The sequence below is a fragment of the Lycorma delicatula genome, chromosome 1 (assembly GCF_047948215.1).
Source record: "Lycorma delicatula isolate Av1 chromosome 1, ASM4794821v1, whole genome shotgun sequence".
NCBI classification, from domain to species: Eukaryota; Metazoa; Arthropoda; class Insecta; order Hemiptera; family Fulgoridae; genus Lycorma; species Lycorma delicatula.
The window spans coordinates 239,221,727-239,248,327 of record NC_134455.1 but is presented as its reverse complement, the minus strand read 5'-3'; the positions used below and the strand labels follow the sequence as shown (position 1 = coordinate 239,248,327).

General features: G+C 29.6%; 1 protein-coding gene across 2 annotated transcripts in view; it reads left to right on the top strand.

Moving 5' to 3' along the window:
• nord (neuron derived neurotrophic factor nord) overlaps nucleotides 1–26,601 on the top strand; it is a 157,796-nt gene that overhangs the window by 28,561 nt on the left and 102,634 nt on the right. The window contains exon 1 of one of the 2 annotated variants that reach the window (XM_075374700.1): nucleotides 17,649–17,986. The exons of the other annotated variant lie outside the window; for it this stretch is intronic. The gene's annotated coding sequence lies outside the window, so the exon portion shown is untranslated. Of the gene's footprint in view, nucleotides 1–17,648; nucleotides 17,987–26,601 lie in introns of those variants that run through there. 2 annotated transcript variants of the gene reach the window in all.

The window sequence follows — 26,601 nt, the reverse complement described above, 5'->3', positions numbered from 1 at the left end:
ACGTATAATATGCATTATATTGTGAACCATTGTTTTCCTAGTCAATTTATCGCTTAACCGATGAATTGGCTTAACTATATTGACCACTTTCTAGCTATATTGGATTTACATGACTCTGGTGTAAAATATTTCATCACAATTTTCTATTTACAAATATTAATTCAGAAATGATGTAAATATTGTTGTTTGCCATTACTATTCATTCACTTTTTCGATTCAATTTATCAAAACCAAAAACAATTTTTTATTTTTTCAAATAAATAATCCTCGTTTAAACTAGTACACCAAACCGGTTGTTTAAATGCTGATCATTACTACATGAAAATGATAAACGGTTTGTATTAAGCAATTAATATGGTATAGTTTTAGAATGTTTTTCTCACAGGCTTAAAATTTATTTGTTAAAAAGTTGTTAAACGTTGCTTTTTTATTTTCTTAAATTTCTTTTTAATTTTAGGAATGAAACAAAATATAAAAGTAATTTAGAAATAAAATAACACTGCACTCTTAATATTTTATCTTTGTAACGAAGAGAATTATTAAGCTACAAACTCATCGTCAAAGATATATCGCTCGAAGTAATGGTAATAATTGATAATAATGGTCATAATTAGAACAAAACTTAGATTTGGATATGAATGAAATTGCAAGGTAATTGGAATAAGAGAAAAATTAACTCACATAATTAAATTATTTGTTCTGTTTTGCTTTGTCATACTAAAAAACAAAACATAATGACATTTATGTCCCTATATTAATATAAGTAGAGCAATATGTCGAAAAATATATAGAAATATAATACGTAAAAAACAACAGAAAATAGAATAAATCTAAAAAATATAATAGTAATTCAGCTCCTGTAATCCTACAAAGTATTTGCTTGGCGGAGGGGGGAGTATTGGTTTTCTTCGTTAAGAATGGTTTCACGCAAGTCATCACCCCATTACAAATGTAAATGTCTTTACGTTTTCCACCAATTTCTTTATTCTAATTAAGCAACTTTAAATACTGACCTCTATCACTTGTAATATTTACATCCTACCCCTTTCTTAGCTCTTTCCAAATCACCAGCCCAAAAATTAATTATTTTTTTGTAATCCACTTTATTTAATCATCACTTATTAATTTCGGTATTGCTGCTTCAGAAATATCAATATATTTTTGTGCTCGAGAGCACATATTCATTCTTAACTTCTGAGCTAATTATTCTACCGAGCTTTACCGATATTATTTTTCTTTTTTCATTGTGGATAACCATATTTATTTAACTTTTTTCTTCCTGATCACTACAATATTTCTAGAAATGTTTTCAAACACCCTATTTCATTTATTTAAGTAAGTAAATCTCGATAAGAATAGTTTTAAGTGTAAAGTGGAAATGCAAATTTTCCAATTCAAAGAGATCATTTTTAAATTAATAATTTTGAGAGATTTTATTCAGACACTACAAGATTTTTGATCTAAAAAATGTATATTCTTCTCGATCAGATGACGAGGCTAAATTTTCATCGCTGGCAGTTGCAGAATACTTTTTGTTGATATTTATTCTGCGGTATTAGAAGTTATACTCAAGTTGGTCGATTGACTCTCAAGGTATGTAGAAGTACATACGCAAATTTCGTTTTATTTATACTTCCTTAGCGGTTAAACAAAGCGGACTCTATGTTAACGTACTGCAGTGCGTATATTATTTAACAGAATTTAGATTTTGTAAATAAAGAAGTATTAGTTCTATTAACATGATAATTATCAGTTACAACGTATTCTATGCGAAGGAAAGCAGTAGGTAAGAAAGGAGCTAGGAGAGAAAGCTATAGGAGAGCTCTGTCGAACGATATATATGAAGAGTGAAAGGGAGACGTCTAATGGCCTTGCTGCTCGTGGCCCTGAAAACAGCAGCAATAGGCAAACAATGAGCGAAGAGCAACGAACTTGATTTCGATAGTTCGATACACTACTCTGCATCCCCTGATCGCCCACCGGAAGAAATCACACTTTAGTTAGCGCTGTGCTGCCTGATCTGGATCCAGCTTGCCCTTCCAGGACTTCCTTTGGTTCCGAGCGGACATCAGTATAAGGTAAACAGATAGCACGTTCGTTAAAAATTGTCAAAAAATCAAGTTTTTAAGATTTAAAATTTCACTTTATTGTTCTTTTATCAAGTCATTAATTTTATTTTAAAGAAGTTTTACAACTTGCTATTTTTTTGACTTCAGGCTACTTATTTTTTTTAACGCGGAATGTAAAAGATTGAATCATATTTCAAAATAATCCCCGTTTTTGTAGATTATTTCCCTATATTAAAAATGTTAATCATAAAATAAACCCGATTTCTCACTATTTAGTCCCTTGTAGGAAAAGGCCGGAAATCTTTTCTTTATTTGGTAACAATATCACGCCGTAAAACATTGTATTTGAATCGGCTTTTTGGGGTTTGTGTTTTCAAATTAGTCCATAAATTCCTAAACTACAGATGAGTAAATCGCAACCTTTCAGTAATTCTGATATTTTAAATAATTTGAGTACCCACCGGAAATGCATTTTACCTATCCTCGTCCTTTAAATAGAATCCCAGTAAAAGTGACTGCTAAATCGTTTAGCAGACAATACTTTGTAACTGAACTTCCAAACCGAATTCATTCACTGTTTTCTTTGTCATAATAAAATAATTTATTTTGATAGCATTTTGATATTTCTTTTTTATTATTAGATTTTTTTTAATACTAATTAAAATGAAAAAAATGTTTAACAAGACATACTATAGTAGAACTGAACAAACACTAGATCAGTTTTATTCTATCCGATGTAAATTGAAAAATAAAAAAATAAAATATAAGTAAAAACGATATTCATATCTGAAGAAGGTGAATAAAAATGTGTATTCTTATTCTCTAAACATGAATACTTGTATTAACGGAAAGTTTTACTTATATCAATACACAAAATCACAAGATGAGCAAGGTTTTTAGAAGCCTATAACCCTAAAAATGGTTTTGATCACTATCTTCTATCAACAAAAATTCAGTGTGAGCATTAAGAACTTAAAGTGAATATTCATGCTAAAACATTAACATAAATTTTTTTCAGAAAAATTATGAAGGTAAAATTAGAAAAAGATCATTCTTTAGGCCAGTAGTTCTGATTGAATTGAATAAAAACTAATTCAAAAGATCTTGATATACAGATATAGAATTACAGTCTTCTTGAATTCCTTAGAATGAATCTACTCCAAACAGTAACAAAAAAAAATAAAAAATTTTTGTCTATGCTCCCAAAAACAAGTCTAGTTAATTTCTGCTCAGTATTTGAATCAATATTTTCAGTAAACAGCCAAACAGGTTGACAAATTGAAAGAAACTGAATTACAATAACAAGTCTATTTGAGAACAAAGTATTGAATGAATGATAATACTAGGAAAGTTTTTTGAACAACAGCCTGTCGCAAAGAGGTGAATCAATGTATCCACTGTACTGAAATATAAAAGGTAGATAAGAAATTAAAGATAAAAGGCCGACCATTATACAGCAAATCATTATATAAAGGTTTTATTAGTTAAATGATCAATGAGCGAATCAAAATATATCAAGCAATAGTTTCCGTAATGTCCATCAATTGTAAAATGCCCGAAAATAAGTTAAAAGTTGAAACCACAAATAAATAAAAATAAAATTAAATAAATTAAAATACCTTTAATATTAAACCATTACTTAAAATACCGTTACTATTTAATAAAATTTCAACGAAATTTCTTCTTGTACGTCTCGCCTGCAAGCAATTTTGTTCCAAATCGTAGTACTCACGTCTACAATTGTCACATCTATGCATCTATGATTTCATTCGATTCTGTTGACCAAATTCACGCCTTTCTAGCATTTCTAGAAGTGTTTCGAAACACCATGTAATTTCAAAATTGACCACAACTTTCTTTTATTTGCGTAATGGAATCCCTCTCATAGTCAATAAAGGCCATTTGGATTTCAGAATCGTAATCACGCCATTTTTCTGTTACTTTTATTACGACAAGTACATTATGGTCTAATTGCCTTTATTGAACCAATATCATGCTGTATTCCTTAATTATCTTTATTGTAGTGTAGAACGTTAGATTTTGAAAACTAAAAGATCTAAAAGGTTTTTTCTTTGTTTCTCTAGTATGTATGATACCCGACATGTTAAGTATTTATCATTCGGTAATTGTGCTAAGCAGAGCACATTTATCTTCTTTTTTAAAAATAGGTGTGACTTTCCCAACTTGCCAGTCTCTAGAAGTCTAATCTAGCAAATATTATTGAAATGTAGCAACCTTAGTTTTAACAAGGTGACCATATTTAAATAATTCAGTATAAAGACTGTCTACATCACCTGAAAAATTAATTTCTTGGTGTCCCATTACTTATTTGGTTCTCCTTGGTTAATCAATCCATAATTATATTATCTCCGTCTATTGGTTCAAGAAAAGCTATTGTTGATGTTGAACACACCAATATCTGTGAAGTAGATCTAATCTGTAGTGTGTTCTTGAAATCTGAACGCAAATACCTCAAAACTTTACACACGCTGATGATCATGTACACTGATAAATCCCTTTGAGTGCAGCATATACAGTTTCCCTGACAGTCTTCGTAGTTTTTCTGATGATATTTATTAATATAATTCATATACAGATATGCTCAAATTTAATCGAGTCTGAACTGTACTGCAGGACTATAGATAAGCTTTCTGGTTTTCCTTTACTGCTAGCCCATTTTCTTCAATATTTATCTTTAAATCCCTTTTTTGTATTTTTTCTTCTTTCCTCATTTTTCTTTCGCAGTATGCTGCGTTGCATACAGAATTATGTTCCATTTCTCTTCAATTATTTCCCATATTTCTTACCAGGAAATGCGTCTACTCATACGAATTCCTACAGCTTTCATCTTTCCGATGTACTTAAATGTTTTACCTAGTAACTTATAAGTTAAGAACATTTTGGATGGAGCTAATTAATATATTTCAGAAATAAGTAGAGAACGTTCTCAGGCAACATATCTTTACCTAACCGCAGTCGATTCTTTACCTCTAACTTTGTATTTACTACTGATTATAATATAAGTAATAATTTTAGCAGACAATATAAACCAATAATTTTCCTTTTTAAAAACTAGAATAGTTATTTTACATAAATAAAAGAGTTGAAAACTTACCGAGAGATAGGCTCTTTAAAAATTTCACACAATATCATAGATAATCTGATTTCCGTTTCACGCTTTTAAATTGCCCAAATTATCAAATGACCTTTACTGAAACGACCGATATTTGTATACAATTTTTTTGTAGAATAATTTCATATTATTTTGTAGAATAACTTCAGACTGGTACACATTACTATCCCTACTTTTCTGACTTAAACCACTAAATATAGTTGTATAATTTGCCTCTTACTATATTTGTAATAGTTTTGTATTTTCTTTTTAACTTGGAAAAGTATGGCAACGTTGAACGTTTTTCCTTTAAATTCATTTCTTGTTTATGCTCCTACCCCAAAGTTTTTCTCGTTATAGAAATTGCAATTCTATATGTTCTGTTACACTACACTATTTTCCTTCGTTAAAGTTCCGGCTAGATTTTCCTGTTAATTCCTGCAGACATCAAAGACCTGACGTTTTCTACTCAGAGAAAAGTCTCCAGCACTACAAAACTTGATGTAGGGTATACCACCTCACTCCATTCAAACATGTATAATTCGGAATTTAATGTTTTACGATCTTTAATAGAGGAAGATCGTCCATTATTAGAATAAAAGAAAAATGTAACTGAATAAATAAGACATACCATTATACTAAGATATAAAGATATATTATACGTGAATCAGAAATAGAAGAAATCAAGACCCCGCATGAACAGAGTTGCTAGTTCCTGAAGTAGGTCTGTCATCCTTGTAAAAAGTAAAACAAGAGTATAATTACGACTACGTTCAGTTTAGCTACTTTATTTTGAAGATTTTGATCTACCAATCATCGAATCTGAAATTATCTGTCCTGAAATAAAACCTACTTGACCTGTTTATCAAACACGTCAAATTTACATAACTCATTATTTTTTCTCAATATAGAAGTTTTCATCTCAAATATTGTGTCAACTACTTAAAACGATTATAAAAATTCAGAACATTTCTTCACAACTTATTAGTTTATTTCATTGGTGATTCTGCAATACTTATTCCATTGTCTTACACTACTTTAATAATCCGTTTTCAAATTTCAGCCATCCCTCATCCTATCCAGATAAACGTAATAGTTTATCTGATGCTTGATCTAAGTCTAATTGAATAGCAAAATCAAACGTTCCTGTAAATTATCATAATGTTTCTGTAAAAAATATTTTAACGGAATTTTTTTTCACAATAACCAAAATTTAATTATAATGTTTTCATTTCAATATCCTTTAATAATTGTCATCAAATATCAAGAATTTTTTTCTTTTAAAAAATGTAATAATATTAAAATGTATTTATTTACTTTATTGAAAACACTAATAAATGCATATTTCAGCAATGACCCGACCCATATACATGAGTTGGTAGTAGAGCTCCTGTTCAACATTTTCATGCATTTCAACATTCTCTTTATCATTTTCTATACTTGTAACGGTTTTATACCCGTACAGTTACATGGACCTGGCTTCATATATCTGCTCCTCTAGTTTACTATAGAGTAAGTCATAAATCAAAACAAAATTCCTGAATACAATTTCCAAATATTATGTTTTTGATGCATAAGGCGTTTTACAAGAAAATCACTGGAAATGGGAAATCTTACTTCCAGATCAACTTTAATTTTAATTACAGCTTTAGGATTTGTAGAATATATTTTTAATTATCATTATCAGATCACAGTAAACCTTCTTCCGATATACTCGTAATACCATAAAATGAAGTAAAATATAGATGAATTTATTAATGAGATGAATTGTTAATAATTTATGTCAATAAACAATACTATGAAATATTTAAGCTTCATCACGTATACTTAACAGGTTTATTAGTTGCATTCTAAAAAAAGTGAAATCTTATCAAACTCTCCAAAGTTTTAACTTGAAATTTAATTTTAGACCATAATAAGATTGCCAGAAACTTTTAAGTTGTACATTCCCTAAAATCTGGGAAAAACATCTATTTAGTTTTTGAACAGTTCTATCAAATACGACAGATACGTAGTGCTGTCAGCTAAGATAATTAGACTTGATAAAAAAGACTAGAAATTAATCATGTTACCTCCAAAATATAGTAATCTGTTAATGATAGCGAAAGGTGATTAATGATAGCGAAAAGGCTTATAACGATTTTCCAAATTAAAAATCGTTATAAGCCGTTTAAATTTAATTTTTTCACAAATAAATAACACACAATCACACAGAGACCGATATCTTCTTTTAGAAATTAATACTTCATTCAATTTCTGTTTATATGTATAAACATTCTTGTCCGCGCTTGTGCACATTTTAGCGCTGGGTATTTCGTTTCGAAAGAAAACAAACTACAACATCAAATTTCTATCATCAACTTCTAATCATAAGATCAAAGCACTAATTCATAATGTATTAACCCCTAAGAACAAGATGGGTTTCAGATGATTCTGACTGTTCATTAAATTTATAGAAAGCGCGGATTATGACCAAGTGAATGCCCCTTAATCCTACTATACCTGGAGGAAAGCGATGAGTATTTCAACTCCTTTAACTTCCGAAATTATGCATTAATTAATATGAAAGAGTCATTATTAACTATATAATGTCATTAATAACATATAAGAATCAGTATTAACTGCACATTTGACATGAGCTTGAAATTTTGGCGAAAGGTATAGTATTTTTTACAAAGGTCCTGAAAAGATTTCGTAAATATTATACTATTTTTACGTGAAAATTTTATGCAAAAAAAAATTATAAGCAAACAAAATTTGGTTTAAATAAGAAACTTAAATTTGGATGTAATGCAATAAATAAGCAAATATGAAAATTAATACTTAAAGGTAATTTAAAGAGTTTTTTTTATTAATTACTAAAATTCTTTTAAAAAAAAATGTTGAAAATTTGTATTATCAAAGGTAAATAAAAAATCTCTTTCTGTATCATATTAGTGACGCTAAATAATAAGTAAAAAAAAAATATATATATATATATAATAGTTTTTCATTATTCTTGAAGCTGTTACAGTCCGGTTAAAGAATATCAACATGAGAAATCATATGGGTCGTATTGGGTCAAAAAACCCAAATTTCAAAATATTTGGATTTTGGACTTTTTATTAACTAATAAGCCCTCGTTGGGAGCTTTTCAACTGTATATCATAAGTGGTGCTTATTTTTATTGGTTCCACAGTTATAGAAAAATAAATTTTTATTTAATGAAATAGTAGCATCTTACAAGGATTATTAGCACTTCGGTTCGAATCCGACTTCATTACATATATTTTTTTAACTTTTTATTTTATTTTAAATATATTGATTTTTTTTATAATTATTAACCTTAGATTGTTAAAAAAAAATTTTAACAATAAATAATAAATCACTAACAATAAAAAACGTATATCAAAAAAAAATCATCAGTTATCAGTGAAATAAGATTTTATGTACTTTTCATTTTAATTCAAAAATTTTTATAATCAGATGTTAATAATTATAATAACCAATATATTTAAATTTTAAAAAAAATGTATGTATACGAAGTCGGATTCAAACCGATGTGTATATGGTTACGGATCCGATACGTTCTCACTTACCTCACGTATCTAGTTGAGCGACGTGAAACAACATTAATATATAAACTAACATAAAATGCTGATACTGACACCACAAAAATATTTGATGCAATGTGATATCCACCACAATGCTATTGTGTAACTGTCCACTTTATTAAAGAATTTGAGGATCGTATCTCACTTTCAAATGAAATAAGTTTAAATAAAGTGCAGCAAAAAATGTCTATATGTAATTTAATAGGCGTACAAGGAAGTCATGTGATGTCCACATCAGACTTTTTTTTACATAACATCCTAATAGTCAACGTTTTTTATAAAACGTCTACACAAAAATTTAATTACAATAAATTGTTCTTTCTCAATATGTTCTGAAACACTACTTTCTTTCGTATACGAAAGAGAACACAATGAAATTTCTCACTTAAAATCAAAAATTTTAAAAATCGGAAAATTAAAAATAAAAGTAAAACAGCATGATTCCTGTTGCAATTTGCATTGGCCGTATAGAAGACACAGAGGGAAAATTTCAACCTATTTCTGCTTTAAAATCCATGCAACTGCCTGACCTTAAAATGTTTTAAATTACCTAAATGAAACAGATTTCAATGAAAACTTATAATTTCTAAATTGAGCAATTCGATTGGAATTTCTGCTGAACAGCAAATTAAACACTGAAATACCGATATTATCATTTAGATTTAACATAAAATTTTCTCTATAAAGTATAACTTACTGACTTAAAACGTAAAGTTATCATTAATATTGTTATAAAACAAATTAACTTTTAATAAATAACACGTCGTTCAGTAACATAAAAAATTTGTTTACTTAAGCACATACCTTTAAAAAAGAATATAATTTTGAAAAGTATAGACTTACAAAAGCATAATTTCACAGTGTAGATTACTATTTTTTCTTACATCAAATTTTTAAGCAAATTTGTTATATTTTAAGATTATTATCGAATCAAAAAATCTGCGAAAATCAAGTTTTAGCTTCAAAAATACACGAACGATATAAAGAAACTTGGAAATTTTAATTCATTGTATAAAAGGAATATTTATTACATAAAAAAGTAAGTAATGTATGTGACCCTGTAATATATTTCATTCCAATGGTATAAATTGAGCAGGAGAAAGTGATAAAAAGTAAATTGATATCGCTTTAGTTTCTCTTTCATAACACGGCAGTATAGGGAAATTTAATTAGTGTAAGACATGTTTGTTTAAACAAACGAATGTAGGTTTTCCTCGTTTTATCGATAATGATTTACGTAACACGCAAAAATAAATAAATGTATCCGTAGAATTTTAATTGAAAATAACCTTTTACGTATCATACTGGATCCATTAATAGTATTTTTATAATCAGCACATTTCAATAAAACTTTTAGTTCTCTCGTAAACACCAATTTCAGAGTTAAGAAGATAATTGATTCACTTAGTATTATTAAAATGATCCATTTCCTTGGATTAATCTTCCTTCCATCGTTTATTCCAAAAAAGAAACTGAACTTATATTTTATATATATATATATATATAACTAAAACTAATATAACTAATACTAATATTCATTAGTATTACAGTTTAAAACTCATACGTCATACATTGTCTAGTAAAACGTACCTCAAAACTTTCATTCGTGTCTAAATTTTAATAAATATACTTTTGATAGATTTAAATTTTATTCTACAATCTCAATTTTTTTTTAATATAAATTATTTTTTACTGTTGTATTACAGTAAAATATATAAAATACTAAAATCTAAAATAAGTTTATTTTACAACTAAACAAAATTTAATAATTATTAATTGTTATATTTAATATTATAATTTTTTATTTAATTGTTTAATTAATTTTATTTAATTTAAATTATAATTTAATGCAATAGTAAAAATAAATTCATAAATGGTACGCTTGATTTAGTTTGAAAAAAATGTTACTGAAATTTATTTTACTAATTTCTAATTTTATTTCCTACGTTTTACGCATTAAGTCTTATGGGTTTACTGATTAATTTTCAATCAACTCTTCCAGTTTACTTATTAATGCTTTGAGAGGCTATGAATAAAATTGTATAAATTAGATAATGAAATAGCTGACATAAAATTAATTAAGCTAATTAGTTACTTTATGCTTACTAATACCACAAGTAACAGTTACATTTAATTATTTGCTGTATTATATTGCACTATCTTCTTTATGTATAAAAGATCTCCGGTGTGTCAGGTATCCTTTGTTGTACATCCATCGGTCTTCATTTTACTTACAGAAGACAAAATTCCCCAGCATTAGTGCATTTCATTTACCTGTTTTAATATTTAACTCATTATCCTCCTTTCTTATACATCTTACAACCTTTCTTATCCGTACTTTCTTTCAAATTGATTTTGTCCTCAGCAATGAATCTAGAGTTAAAAATCTCGCTTTTCTCGTTCGCCACCCTTCATTCTCTTGGAAAATAGAAGGTTCGGGCTAAAGGTATTTAAAATTAACAGCTTATATTAGATATAAATTAGATAACCAATTAATATAATTTAATTTCCTTTTTATTTTTTTTAATAAAGACAGCAACCCACCAAATTTTAATATAGGTTAGTCAACTTCAACGTGTGCACCTTTTGTAGTTCGCCAGACGTCTAGACGATGATCTAACTCTTTCCAGGTGTTTAAGAGCATTTACGATGTTATTTGACCAATTTATTCAACAATTTTCTATTTGAAATCAAGCAAAAAAATCCAAAGGAGTGAGACATCTGGAGATCTAGGTAGTCATGCAGCTGGACCTCATCCTCCGATACAACATTCGGGAAAAGTATTCAAAAACATTTTAACATCTCGATGAAAGTGTGGTGGAGCATCATCTTGTTTGAAACTGAAGCCTGCAGGAATCGGAGGAACAGCAAAGTTCTCAAGAATGTCTAGGTTGGTGAATCCTGCTACACTGGGCTCCATGAAAAAAAAAACGAACGATGAGGCCATTTTTGTACAGACCTAACCAGAAATTGACTTTGGGTATGTTCCTTTCATTTTCAATTGCTGTATGGAGATTTTCAGTACCCTAAATTCGACATTTGTATCTGTTAACTTTCCCGAACGTATGAAAGGTTGCCTCTACTAAATAAAAACGTATGAAGATACTTAGGATTGTTTTCTACACAATTCATTACCTCTGCAGTATACTGATATCGTAGACGGTGATCATTTGGTTTAATGTGATGAAGGAGTTGTAACTTGTACGATTGCAAACGGAACCGCTTATAAACAATTTCGTGAAAGGTGGAACGAGGAATTTTCAGTCCGTAACTAGCTCGCCTAATTGATTTCCAGGATTGACAGTGAATGCATCGTGTACACGTTCCTCCGTATCGTAACTAACTGAAATTTTGGATGATGTCCAGTTTGTGAAACCAAACTTCCAGCCTCTCTTAAAGTCGTATCTCACTGACGAATAGATTTGGATATAGGAACATCGATATTACATTCAGTTCGTACACGCCGGTGAATCCGTATAACTATTGAAAATCCGCTAATCAAAGCACACACTGAACCTTCTGTTGTGGGGTCCAGATCTCCACCGACTTCTAATGATTAAAATAGCATTGTGAGTCGACTTGCTTACGCATACGTATTTCGCTGACCTTGAGAGTATAAATCTTGGAGATATTTCCGGTTTATTGAGCCTACATTCAAAAGATTACGATGACTAGTTTTTAAATATAAGCCATTACTTTTGGATAACTTTAAATCAAACAATCTGAACTTTTATCTAGATTATTCCTTATATTTCAATCCGATTTTTCTGAAAGGCATGAATATTCGCTGACTGTTCATATTATATAATGTTCTAATAAGTAATATTTTGTGCACAAATGACGCAAAAACTCGTTAATTCGATGACTAAGAATCATTAATTATACGAAAAGTGAATTCATGTTGCATCGTCAGTTAGTAAGAGTCCCTTTAAAAAATATTTATAAGTATTAAGAAATAATAAGATTTCTCGATTTCTCTATAATATTTGTAACATTAAAGTATCTCATTATTTTTAAACCTTATTTAAGATGTTAACGTAATTATTTTTTTCTTTTTTATGTGTTGTATTTTTTATTTCACATAAATCTACCTCACAATGTTAATGTTTCATAAATAATAGAACAATTAATGTAGAAACTCAATTTGTCTGATGCTGAGTTTTCATAATACATGAAACTCAAGTAATGAGAGCAGAGTGTTATGAACTACATGTTTAGAAGAGAAACTTTTAAAATTACTTTTACTTCATATCGATGTATACCCGAAAATATTCTCCATATAAACTAATCTCGCAAAATTCGTAATATTTAATAGTCAAGTTATATTATTATATGATCGGAAATTATACTATCGATTCTTTTAACTGGATAAATTAGATACCGACTGCAGAAGAAATTCATAATTAAGTACTTCTGAAATTATAAAATTAGTAAGCATCCAGTTACATTCTGTAAGTGATATCTCTTTGGTTCCAAAAATTAATATTTATTAATTTTTTTTTTTGTCTTCAGTCATTTGACTGGTTTGATGCATCTCTCCAAGATTACCTATCTAGTGCTAGTCGTTTCATTTCAGTATACCCTCTACATCCTAGATCCCTAACAATTTGTTTTACATATTCCAAACGTGGCCCCCCTACACAATTTTTTCTTTCTACCTGCCCTTCCAAAATTAAAGCGACTATTCCAGGATGCCTTAGTATGTGGCCTATAAGTCTGTCTCTTCTTTTAACTATATTTTTCCAAATGCTTCTTTCTTCATCTATTTGCCCCAATACCTCTTCATTTGTCACTTTATCCACCCACCTGATTTTTAACATTCTCCTATAGCACTACATTTCAAAAGCTTCTAATCTTTTCTTCTCAGATACTCCGATTGTCCAAGTTTCACTTCCATATAAAGCGACACTCCAAACATACACTTTCAAAAATCTTTTCCTGACATTTAAATTCATTTTTGATGTAAACAGATTATATTTCTTACTGAATGCTCGTTTAGCTTGTGCTATTCGGCATTTTATATCGCTCCTACTTCGTCCATCTTTAGTAATTCTACTTCCCAAATAACAAAATTCTTCTACCTCCATAATCTTTTCTCCTCCTATTTTCACATTCAGTGGTCCATCTTTGTTATTTCTACTACATTTCATTACTTTTGTTTTGTTCTTGTTTATTTTCTATTTATTAAATAACTTTAATTATCTTTTTATTTTTTGGATTAGCAAAATGGACAAACCCTTTTCGAGATATCGGAGATTTAATAGAAAATTTGATTGTTTTACAATCAAATACAGGTGTGCATAAATCTAATTTCTCTTTTAGATATACTATAAAGTTTTATTGAGTGTCCTAGTATAAAATATATGTTTTAACAAAGCGACTCTTTTTTTCAAACGATGTAAAAATATTTTTGAGAGTACTTTTTTCAAAATAAGAATTTCTTCGTATAAACTTTGGTTTATTCAAACTCATAAAGAATAGTCTTCCAAAGTTTGTTCACCAGGTGTTATATCAAAAACTGAAAAAAAAAAGATTGTATGAAATTTTTAATACTTAAATATCATATGAGTCTATACTCATATGATACTCATACTAACTTCAATTTCTAAAAGGCAATACTTAACGTTTTCAATGCGTGTTAGGTGCAGAAAAAATTTTAAAACCGGGGAATAAAATGTCCAATATATGCATTTTTGTATATTCTACTTTTCGGTAAGGTATACAATGCTGAGGTCTCCAGTGTTTGGAAACAGCAAAGAATCTTTTGCTAATCCCCACAGAAATGCAGAAAAAATTTTAGTTTCAGTAAATTTCCATTTCTTTACAAAAACAGTATTTTCTCATTATACTACGAACAGTTACACCGTTTTAGGTATGACTACTCGTGGTCATATACATCGAAATGATCGATTTATTTTCCAAAATAGAGCGGGAACTTTCTAGTTCAGAGATAATGAGAGCACAGTAAGAAAATACCGATAGAATATGTTTTGGCAGGGGAAGCTGAGTTGTCGACAAACTAAAAGATTCAAGTAAAATCCACAATCAAAAAAATAAATATTTATGAGGATGATAGTTTAAAGGAAATCTACCGAGGAAGTAATTTTGAGAAACATAAAAAATCAATAAAGCTGGGTAAACGGTACTCTCTCAAGCTGTTTTCAGAGAAATAGTAATAAGACAGAATGAATCAAATAATATTTAGAAAGTTTAAATTTAAAGACTAATGTCAACAAAATCACTACACTGTATTGATTCTAGAATAGAGAATCACTCAGTGTGAAGGTCGGGATTCAAAAATTTGAATCCTAACATGTAGCATTGGGAGAGAATCAAATTTGGTCAAAGAGGAAGGAAGATTGAGAAGATAGTAATCGGGAAAAATAAAAAAAAGAATATGAGATTTGGGGGAATGATAATTTAAATTATACACTTAAAATATTGATAAAGAAAGAGTATGGAAACTTAGAGCGAATTTTCCATAATTTTTAGAAGTTTCTAAAAACGTAATAAAAATTGTGGAGCTGACTTCCACTGTTACCGGAAAGCATTACATGTAGTGAATTATGCTTATCTGTAAGTAACGACATAGATCTGTATAAATTACCTTATGAAATCAAATTTCGTCCATAACATAAATATTTAATTTTTCTTAAGGTACTTTTAGGACTGGTGTTCTAAGATACCAGCTTTGGTTTTATAAAAATTAGAAAACATATTTTCTGTAGAATTAGATTATTCTGTAGAATAATGGTAACTATATTATACGTTTATCAAACTATCATAATATTAACTCTATCCTTAAAATGCTACTCAGAGAGACTGAATTTATTATTTTTTCATATCCATATTTTCTGCGTAATTATTTACATTAATTCAATTTTTTTCTAATGCACTCTTAGAAGTGAAAAATTTTGCAACCAAAATAGAAAATGGAGTGTCCAACTGATACTCAATGCTTATTTTTGTGTCTGAATACATGCAATACATTAAATACATGTAATATTCTTTCTGTGCAAAGTTTCTATGCGAACAGTTATTTTAATCATGAGTCTTATTTTCTCTGATATCTTTTCCACTTTAATTTTATTTTCGTCCATTTTCTACGTGTTTGAATACATCTTCATATTTTTAATTTAAGCGTTTCTATTGATCTTCCTCACTCGATTGGAATTTCTACCCGCAGCGACAACTTTTTAATAAAATTAAACAGTTGTCGCTGCGACAACTGTAATGAAAATTATCGTTATTATTAATCATTCAAATTTTTTTCCGATATTTGCCTCTTCTACTTAATAGAACTATATTTTCGTATCTTTGTTTATTTATATATATTTTACAAATTATTTCCCCGTTGTATCATAAATCAACTTGTTAGTGTGTCACATCACAGCATTAAACGGAGTCTCTGAGAATTTCTAGTGAAATGAGAAAAACATTTTCAACAGATTTTTAGCATCCAATTTCATTTCACGGAGCAATATAAAACTTTTATTTGAATAACTTTATTAAAAAAGCAACAAAATTTAAAATTAATCATTGTCATTTATTTTTATTTTACAGCCAAGTTAATTATTTCAAAAAAGTTAAAGGTATATTTTACATTAATTCGATTTCAAACGGTAGCAATTTAGGAGAAGAGAATTTAATTTGAAAGTTTCATAGAATAGAATTACTTACTGATATTTGGCAGTATATATTTTAAGTAAAAAGTAACTATGATTTTTGGGTAATTTCAGAATTTCCAATTTTAGCCTATTTCAAATTCGACATTACAGAAGGAAATAGAAAAAAAAATTTTTCTATAATAAAACATAATATATAATTACAAAACTATAATAAAACAATATTTTTTTAATAACAATAACTGAATTATTTGAACGATTAAAATTCTAATGAACAAACATCAAATACAATTTTACAATATGCTGTTGGAACACACAAACCAATTTGATTTTTTCCATAATTAATTATGAGCAAGATAGAAAACTATTCAAAAAGATAAATTACTTCGTAGTATTACTTAAGTGCAACATTTTTATTACACAGAACCTTATTTGTAGAACTGTATGTATAATTGTTATGAAAGTTATGAAATAAATTTTGAAAGAGTAAATGCTATTTTTTAATTTTTTTAATATTATAATACTATCACTTAAAAAAGCTATTAAAACCTTACAAGAGATTAACGAAACTTAATACCGAATAATGATATTATCATTTTTAGAATTTTATTTGCTACCTTTATTTAAAGTGCGAGGGATATTTGTAGCCGGGTATTTCCCGTCCAGCGAATCAAGGCTATTCAAGTAACCTCATTTGAGATACAATGTGTCACGACAGAAAAAGAACAGACGAAAAAATAAGTAGACCGACAAATATATTCCAGAGTAAACTGTGATGAACGCCTTGATAGCGTTTTAGAGTATTTGTTTATTAACTAACTACTCGTTGCTACTTTGTTAATGGATTATAAAAGTATCTGAGAACTCAAATTAATTTTTAATTAATGTTTCTCCTTTTATTTACTCTTATTGATTTCTAAATGATTTTTAATGTTTTCCGTTTTTAGTAAAATTAAGTCGTAATTTAAATTATCCAGTTTCTGAATTGTTTTTTACTTCAGCAGTAATTATATATTCAGCATAAATTATTTCTGACGTCTTTCATACTTTTATTCTACTATTTATTTATTTAAGGCGAAAAAAATTATTTATACTTTTTAAAAAATTGCGAACTTAAACAAATTATCAGGATGTACAGAGCCAGGTCGTAAACCCTTGTGATCAACGTTATGCGCAGAACGATGCGCGGTAGTAGGGGATGTGTGGTGTAGTGGGACTGAAAGCTGGCACAACACCGTGCAGACTCCAGTCCGCGTGATTCGTTGTCGGCGTCGAGTTCAGTTCGATAAACTTGTAAAACATCCCTAAGTTTAGACTTATACGAATTGTTTTTAAAATTATTACATAAAAAATATACATTACTTGTATAATTATTATATAATAATACTAATAAATCTCGTTCAATTATTTTATGAAAAGTACATCAATTTATTTTTAAAAACTTGCCAAAATAGTATAAAACAAATATAATAAAAGTTTTACGGAAAAAACATACGGTAATTCGATAATATAATTAAACAATATTTCTTCTATTATAAGATGCGACTTATGAATCTTCAAGGGTGAAATGCCTCACTTTTAATCAAGGTAAATCATATACAAGATTTCCGTAACTGAATTATTTTGAGTTAATCAGTTATTTAATTTAGACTACCGATTAAGTTTCTTACCGAGAAGAAAATTTAGGTAATTAATTGGAGTATCATCGTTAACTATGAAAATTGATCATAAATAAGTAGTAAAATAAGACAATGGCTATATAGTTTTGTAGTAAAAACAGAGTAAGGAATAGGTCAATATAATATAAAATTTACGTAAACCTCAATGAGTACGAAGTTTCATATTAACAGCTATAAAATATTAAAAACTCTGAATTAAAATAAGTGTTTTTTAGTTAGTTTGACATAAACAACTTATTACATAATCAATTATAATAATTGTACCATTATTAATTAATTTTTTATTATTATTATTATTATTTTAAACATTTTTAAACATTAAGATTAATGTTATATGTTTTTAAATATTATAATATTCCAGATATCAAAAACCCTAAACAATAAGCTTTATAATTATTAGATAATGTGTTATCTTTTATGTTTGCTCTCAAGACACTTTTAAACACCATTAATATTTTTTTTTGTTTTTATCTAGATAATTAAGTCCGAATCACTCTCGTTGTCGATAGAGATAGAACAAAACTTATTACGTATACGTTATTAATTATTAATAATAATTATTAACCTATTAATTATTACAATAATCTTATTAAACTTCAACAAACATTTAAAATATTGGATTGTAAAGTTTTATTCAAAAAAATATTGAAGTGAATATGCAGCAGCCAAATTTTCCATTTTTCATCAAAAACAAACTGATAACCCTTTTCATAACTTTTAAGATTTATTTATAATGTAACATGCAATTTTCGTAATAGGTCATTGATAGTGCTAATCGAGTATTCATTAATAGAGTCAGGGCGGTACTTCTAAATCTGTTAATTAAACTAATAGTAAAATATACCCTTCCTCAGTACATCATGAAAACTGTAACTGAGAACAAGCAAAAAAATAAGTGAAATGTTTCCTCTCATGTAAATTAAACAGAAAGTTCTGCTCTCGATTGCTTTCTTATAACGGAATCATACAATAATTAAAGCATTTCACGAGATAGAAAATTTCTTAGTATTTTCATTATTTTTGGAAATTATTTTTGTATTAAGCTGGAAATATAAAATCACTTGGAAAAATATCTTGTTCATCGCAAATTCGAAGTTTTTTGAGAAAGATCAAAAACTAAAACTACTAAACACACACTTCTGAAAATAAAACAGATAAGTTAAGGTGAGATAAAATTATACAACATATTTTAAAAAAACAAATAACTTAAAATATATTTTTAAGCAAAAAGCCATAAATTTTTAACTTTACAAAGAATTATAAATTTTAAAATTAGTTTTTTAATTTAAAAAATTCCTTTGTAAACTCTTAAATACTTAAAAAAATAAATATCTGTACGTAAATCTTTACTCAGATAATATTGATTATCGATTATTTTTATTTAATATTGGTACTTATTATCTTAATAATATTTTTTTTATGTTGTCTTTGTAAAATTTTAAATTGGTACTTTATTTCTTTACAGAAATAAGGGCATAAATAATTCATCAACCTAGATAATGGCCAACAAAAATAGTAATAGTAAAATAAAAAATGCTCATAAAAATGTAATTTTAAAGCAATTAGTTACACATGAAATATTTTAAGATAGAACCTAGGCATTTTCTTTCTCATTATGTATTACTCTAGATTTTAGTGGGTATTTTAGTAGCAAAATTAGTGTAATAAAATTACCATACAAATTTACAATATAATAAAAGTGAAAAATAAATACTTATATCGAGTAATATAATTTGGAGTGTGTTTGGGGTATGTGTGTGAACGCGCGCATCTGTGTTGTTTTGTGAATGTGTGTGTTTGCATACTATTATGTTGATTATTTCAGATTGCTAATTTATTTTCGTACAGTTTATTTACTCTACCTGTATCAAAAATATACTAAAAATTACATATTCATAGCTTCTTGTAATTACTAAAAATTAATTAAAATCTCCATAGAAGGATTAAATTATTAATCGGGCCATCCTAACTTTATCGTCTCTAATCTTTCCAAAACGTTATAAAGAAAAATTTCGATCCAAATATTTCAAAAAAATCAAATTTTACATCCGAGATTCACTTGGCCCAACCTCAATTACTATTCTACATACTCAAAGCCCCTTTAAAGATCTTTTTTTGTCTTTAAATTTAGCCGTCAATTTTTTCATTGGTGTTCTGGATCTGCAATAGTTTTGTAATAATGCATCTTCTTATACTTACGTCTAAGTTATAAAATTTTCGAATTTTTTTAATATTATATATTTAAATTTTAAAATGAATAAGCTAATTATTAAAATACATTAAATTACAAAATAGATTGCATACTATGCCAGTATGCAAGCCTAGTATCGTATTTTGTTGTTCCTGAATGGTTACATCATTTTAAAATTCTGCAGTTTTATTTCGAGAATCAAGTTTAAATCGGTTCATTGAAATCATTATTAAAATCTTCAAGTGCAGTCTAAGAGAAGAAATAAGAAAAACTTCAAACGATAAAAAAAACTTGAAGTAAATTCAAACTATTCGTTATGACTTAAACTGTTAGGATAATGATGTTTCGTTTAGTCAGTTTTTTTATGGTGTGTTATCAATGTAGTAAAGCTAAAAGAAATTAGCTAGGAGAAGTTAATTTAAAATAATTTTGTATATTCAAGAGTTCTTTCCCTAAAAGTTATTATATGTCACGCCGATTCGGTAAAGTGAAAATGTAACGGTTTCTAATACAAATTTTCATTCTCCGAAATTTAATTCAAAAAGCGTAGTATTTTTGTTAAAAATGTTTTTGACTGTTTTTTCACAACGTACTATATATACTGTATATACGTACTGTTTCGAAAATCCCACTATATATATATATATATGTATTATTCTTATTTTAACGTTATACAATCATAACCCAATGTAAAATAATATTTCTACAGACAGAATTCGAGCACAGGATTAAACAATTCAATTCCACGATTATTAAACTAAATTTCTCATATTCCTTTTGCGAACTGGATTATAGGATTCTACTAGTTCTGGGTTTGATTTTAAGAAATATTTACAATTTTTCCAGCACCATAAAAACCGCTATAATCTGTTTTAACCGTGTTAAAATGTATTACATAAATATTCAAACTAGTAAAAAAATATGTGCAGTTACTTTAATTTCTTTAATGTAAATATCGCAAGTAAATTAAAATCATGCACGCTTATTAGAAGCATGTAGCATTGTTTTATTTATATAACTAATAAACACTCAATATTGGAGACAGATCAGCCGTGGATGCGTTCTCACGTGTTTTTCTCACGCTCCTTGTTTTGAAGTTAAAATACTAGCGTTTTGTATTGTTATTTAGTTGTATTTAGTTTTTCTTGTTTTTTACTGTTGTCTTTTTCGTTCGTTTTGTTGTTTACTGGTATTTACCTACCGTAACCAAGGACTGCTTGCTTGGTTAGGCAGTATTGATTTAATCAAGGACAGTTTAGATCTATGTTTACCTTCGGCTTATATGGTCTATTAAGTCGAACTTTAAAAAAATAATTTAATTTAATTTTTTTTTTTTGTTTTTTTTTTTTTTGAAGTTGAGGGCGACATTCCGATCGATGAGGAGGGATTTTCTCCTGTTATGGGTCGGAGATCCTGCTGCTGGGGGGTCTAGAGTCACCGTGCAAGAAGGTGACTGATAGCATTGGTAGTGAGAGAATTGGAGAGATGATTATAGCGGAGATTCGGTAAGCGGACCGCTTCCTTTCAAGAAGGAAGTCAAAGAAAACTCGGTTCGACACCAGAAAAGGGTAGTTGGCTCATCTAGTTCGTCCGCTAAGGACTACGAAATAGATTTTCCGTGTCTCCCGATAGGGTCGAGTGACTAGGATGATTGACAGAGGTCGATTAAGCATGAAAGGAACCGTCGACTACGTGGTTCTCCTCCGGCCTCTGAGGAGAAGAAATCGTCTCAGGCCGGTTCGAGTTCTCTATATTCGGCGGAAGAGGCCTCTGACTTTGAGAAATACGAGTCGTCGGTGGACGTTTCCGGTATGGGGGAAGAAGGATATGTTGGACAGCGGCGTGTAGTAAGTACAGAGCCGACAGAGTCGGCTCTTGTGAAACATGAGTGTTTTTCCCACACAAAGCTTCTCTTTGTGTAAAGGAGTTGAATGTATTGTCCGACAACACTTGACAAATAAGTTCGAGATTAAGAAGTACTCCGGACACATGGACCAAAGCGATCGTATGTTGAAGTCTTTTGATGAAGTTTTGTGGGAGTCTTTTAAGGACCAACTAGAAGAGAGACTTCAGGGGCGAATCCATGTTCGGCTAAGTATGAAGAGTGAAAGTCACACAGCCGTACCAAATTGTCTCTGATAGGGCAGCTCAAAATCCGGATGGGGAATTGGGACGAGCTACGACTTGGTCGCTTGAGAAGCTGCGGCTGGCAGTCGAAGATGGAATCCCTGATGCCGATCTTGAACGGCTGGTTCTTAGAGACTGCCCCAAGGACATCTACCGGTCCTCTACTCTTGTTGATGATACTGAGAGTTTAGACGAACGAGTTATCTCCAGCTAGACTATTGACATGGCGGTTAGGAATGAGCATTTTCAGCATATGACAGTACTTCGGAAAGCTCCGTGGCTTAGGACTTGGCTACTGCTGGAAAATTGAAGCCTGGTCAGGTCCTCCTTTTGCAGTCGACTACGCTGGATGTCTCTGAAGAGAAAAGCAGCTGTGAGGTTGCACTTGGGCAGACCGATTACGCTCTGGTCATCGATTCTGTAGCGGGAGATCGTGAGGTGGCCTCTGATATTTGCAGGTCCATCCTACGGGTGATAGAGAACGGACAAGATCGGCGGGTGTGCTTTTGTGGTCAACAAGAGAGGGTCAGACAGATCTTACGGCGTGCGTGGAGTACGCAGAAAGGAGGATGGGTAAACGCCTTCTCGTCCATCTGACTTGGGCATCACCGTATCACCGTAATCGATCCTGGCAAGTAAGAAGCGACCGGTCAAGGCGGAGGAGCGGGCCTTTGCAGATCTTCTCCGCTTTGTGAAAGGAGCAGTTTCACCAGGGGAATCCGGAGTCCTCTCCGTCCGGCAGGGCCAAGGGAAGGACCTACACCTCCGGGTTTCGGCGAACAGTGATACGGCGAACCAACTCAGCAACGATATTGCCGAAAAGATGGAGGGTGCTACTACGGCCTTGGCTGGTAGGTGCAGCAGAGCTCAAGTCCTGATTAAGGACGTGGATGCCTTCACGTCATAGGATGAGCTTCTTTGGGCGCTTCGCAAGATGATAAGTGAGTCGGGTCACTATTGACGTCCTATCAATGCGGCTAGCTTCGACTCCACTCCAAGGTGGTTACACTGGCAGTGCCGCCCATCCTGGCGGACCAACTACTGTCTGATGGGCGAGTTCAAATCGGGTGATTGGTGCGGCAAAAATCCGACGACCTTTGCTTCATATGATGGAATCCAGGCCCTGTAAGTCATCCTATGTTAACCTGTAAGTCACACGGTCATGGGACCGGTGGTCGGGGATGTAAGATGGCTCCATCGGCATCTCGAACTGCTTCTTCATAGGAATATCATGGTATCTCTGAGGGACAGCCACATCCGTAAGGGGGTGAAAAGGCCTCGGTCTCCCGCTTACAATGATCGGGTGGGGACTTCCTTGCAGTACCGTTGGGAGGAAAGTAAGACCTAGTCCCGGTGAAGAGAGCCTTTTGGGGTCCCCTCATTAGAGGCATGGCGCCTAAAAGAGTGAGTTCCGGCTATCTGGCGGGTACATTGTTCCCGACGAGGTAGTTAGAGACGATGGCGCCCCTCGAAGCTGAGTTTATGATTAGTTGCGGGTCCGGCTCCTGGTGACGGGGAAACAAAGAAGAAGAAAAAACACTGTATTATTACGTATTCTTTGTTGTAATTTATTATTTTATACCATCATTGCTATTACAACTATCTTATGTAAATTTGAACTAGCAAAATAATGTTAGTTAAAATTTTATTTAAAATTAAATTAAATTTTTAAAATTTAATAGTAAAATTTTCTCAAGAGTTTAAATGCAATATAGCCGTTTAACAAGAAAGTTACCGATAAGATTTTTAGCATAATAGAATTAGCATATAATAGCAGAATTAGCATAATAGAATTAGCATAACAGAATAATTATTTTTAGCATAATAGAACTGTTGGGTTCTGGAAGTGACAGAATACGAAAACATAATTACTACAAAATAGTCGTAATAATGTGGTTTTAATATCATTAATTTTCCTAAAAAGGAAAAATTACGAAAAATCCTGTCGATTATTATAAAAACTCATTTTATGAAAAGTATTTATAATAAATGCGTAATAAACATTATGTTTAAAAAAATAAGCGATGATTGTACTAGGTCTTTAGAAGTAATACTAAATGTCAGCTAGATAAGAAAAAAATTATGCTTGAAACAAAATTGAGATTCAATTCGATTCTTAGTTTTTCTTATATTTGCATCTAACAACCCTTCTCATCGCGTTCTGAAGGGATAGTGTAATCGTTTAATCACTAATTAGTAAACTTAATTTTATTTCACGTTTGAAAGAAAAGTATGTGTACCATTTGAGGCCTGGAGATTAGATTAATTATCAAAGATCCCAAAATTTGTATTAACAATTATTTTACTTTGGCGGGAAAACGTTTTCTCACTAATTTTTTCCACTATCCAGTCTTGTTATACGTTTTTAAAAGAGAACAAACACAATTTTTTCTTTTTGACGATTCTGGACCCGATTTAGATTGATCAAAAAAATTATTTATCCGCGTTGGTTTTGTTAATCTGTCGATTTAAAAAACAAACGATTTTGTATAAACATGTAAACTGATTTATATTGATTTGTATGTTGCACAAAAGGACAACTGATTTTCATTAAAGAGATTGCACATCTACTTATTCAGAATGCTAATGAATACTTACTTTTACATTTTTAAATATTTCCAGACCGAATCTAAAATAATTTTTTTATTAGTTTAAAGAATGAATATATTTTTTTATTTTTGTTTCATTTATATTTTTTTAATTTATTGTCGCATCAACAATCATTTCTTATCGACTGATCCAAACGAAGACTAAACTATTTTCTACTCCTCTTTTTTTTAATTTGTCCTTGCATTAATTTTTATTGATATATCTCAAACCTTGTAAAACTTATACGTGAAGGAAATATTTTGAGCCTCAGAATTATTTTCAAGGCTGTTCAAAACCCTAGACTTATTTAGGTAACTATCAGTTAATTTCCCTTTACGGAATTCTTTAGCGTGTTATGATTTTTTCATTTTTCTGACAGTTTAATTTGTTTTTAATTCGCAAACTTATTTACTTACAAATTGCTATTTTATTACGTATATTTTTTCTTTACAAAATATTACACTAGCGTTTTGTACCCGATTTAAAAATGATTATAAGTATTTTACTTCATTTATTAGGTTAGATAAACTGAAGAATATACTGTACGTAACATATATTTTCCTGATCTTAGTACAGCAAGAATGTGCAAAACTTATCAAAGATTATATCGATGTTAAAATTGTATATTACTAGTATTTTCAACAAAAAAAATTATTCTTGAATTAAGTACAATAATAAATTAAAATACATTATTTTTATTAAATTTTCCTTGATTTATTCTATTAATTTAATTGTTACTCGCTACAAAAAGTCATCATAGAATTCAATTCGCACGACTTAATTTAAATTACTGATAAGATTAAGAGCAGTATAAGTCTGGAATTTCTATTCTTTTTTTACCTTGTTTGGATTTTCTTTTTATCTTGTTTGGATGTTCATTAATTGTAAATTTTAAATATGGCGTCAAAATGAGTAATAAATGATGTTGAAGTAGTGTAATTCTACAGCATTGAACTTGAGATGAATGATTAATCATTAATGATAATGATAAATGATTAAATATTTTAACGATTAATATTCTCTTCCATGTCAGGACCACCTAACTGAATTGCGTTAAACCTCACCTAAATATAGCTGAGATTTTATTTTTTTAAATTCAGTATTTACCACTTGTTTAGTGTTCTAATGGTTTAGTGATAATTATGCTGTATTTTAACATTTTCTTTGTTATATAAATTAAATCTGTTTAAAAATATCTAAAATTGTTTGTGTGAGTGTGGTGTGTGTGTGTGTGTATATATATATATATATATATATATATATATATATATATATGTATGCAATATATGCACTTATCATTATCATATATATATATGTGCATATTGTTATTTTATTTTCTGTTACAAAATTTTTTTTCAAAACTAAGAATTATCAGACAATTGTGTGAAATTTAATGTGTCTTTCTGAGAACAAAAACATTAGATGTTATGTAAAATTTAATCAGCTGTGTTGCTAATGTAAAAGTAAATCAGAACAAGTTTCCATCATTAAATGAGAATAAATTATATAAAGTTTTTCGGTATTCATGGATGATAGATTTTTTATTGCAATTTATTTTCATTTCGGCCTAAATTACAAATTCAGTAAAAAAATAACGAACAGAACATTACAGAAAA